The following is a 1,434-nucleotide window of genomic DNA, read 5'->3' as shown; positions in this document are numbered from 1 at the left end:
TTTTCTCGTGTATGCAGTGTTTTATTTATTTTATTTACGAGAGAACGTGCGCGTTGCGAGCGAGCGAGCGAGCGAGAGAGAGAGAGAGGAGAGAGAGAAGAGAGAGAGAATTACATTTTTATTGATTTATTTATATACTTAAAATATTGTACATTGTTCTGTTGAATTTATGACAATTTTTTTTTGCATTACAGTAATTTTTTACAGTACTGAGAATGATAAGGCTCAAAAGTAAAATATCTAAAATTATTCATATTAATATTACAACTTTAGGAAGTAAGTAAATACATAATATTAAAATATATAATAATACATCATATTTTTATAATATTATAATATTTGTATATTTATAAATATACAAATTCAGATTTTGATTAAAGATTACCAAGACAAACAATTTTTTTCAGCGGATTAACTTGCATGGATTAATTGTTCACATCATTACTAGCAATGTGCGCTAGTAAAGTAAATAAAGTCAATTTTGATTTCATGCGGACTGTAACTGTTGAGTAAAATATACCATAACTGGCAGTAAAAAAGTCGAAAAACATTGTTCGTGTAAATAGTAGATTGGGTACATGTACATCTGTACTGGAAAAGGCAGTCAGTCAGTTAGGACAATTGAATGAGTTTTTGAGGAAAACGAACAGTTCCCTCAGACTGTCCAAGTAATAGCCTATAATTAGATTATATATTTACTTTCTTCATATTTTTAAATTTCATAGATATTGGCAATGGTTTACGTTTTAAAAGTAAGTAAAAAAGTACTTACCACATGAAAACTTGCAGCTTACATCTGGCGATCCACTCACTGCGCGCGCACCGGAAACAAACCTCAGTTTATATAACCTCTGCCAGGTTGTTGCGCGGGCTTTGTACGCGAATAAAATGTAATTACCCAGACATTAAATTGATAATGCAGATTCATGTTTTTCATCCGCAGAACAATTTACAGTAACACTACTGCTTTTGAGCAAACGGTAAAGTACCGCAAATTCCCATATACAGTAAATTACTGTAAATGGTATAAAATACCCATAATGCAGTGCATATTACAGTAGTTAGCCGTAAAACATATATATGGTAGTTTACTGGGCTTTTTTGCGGCAACCTGCCGGTACGAGACTCGAACCCACAACCTTTAGGTTACGAGTCCGACTCTCTAACCATTAGGCCACGACTTCCCCCATGTGAAAGTGAAACATGTGAAAGTATTGCAGAGATATAGCCTCATAGGCAGTCTGGCAACATGCCATTAAAATTTGTTGATGCAGCATATGAATTCCTACAGTGGTTCCGTCTCGATCGGACTAGCAGTTTCAAAGATATTTGCGAAAGCTGTTTAAATGCAAAATCACAACGTTGCACAAACCATAAGTCAAAACCTAGCAGGCTGCCTCAGGTCACATTTGTGATGACGTACCAAATTTGGTC

The sequence above is a fragment of the Sinocyclocheilus rhinocerous genome, unplaced genomic scaffold (assembly GCF_001515625.1).
Source record: "Sinocyclocheilus rhinocerous isolate Xijiao unplaced genomic scaffold, SAMN03320098_v1.1 scaffold983, whole genome shotgun sequence".
Taxonomy (NCBI): Eukaryota; Metazoa; Chordata; class Actinopteri; order Cypriniformes; family Cyprinidae; genus Sinocyclocheilus; species Sinocyclocheilus rhinocerous.
Note: the sequence above shows the minus strand (reverse complement) of the source record.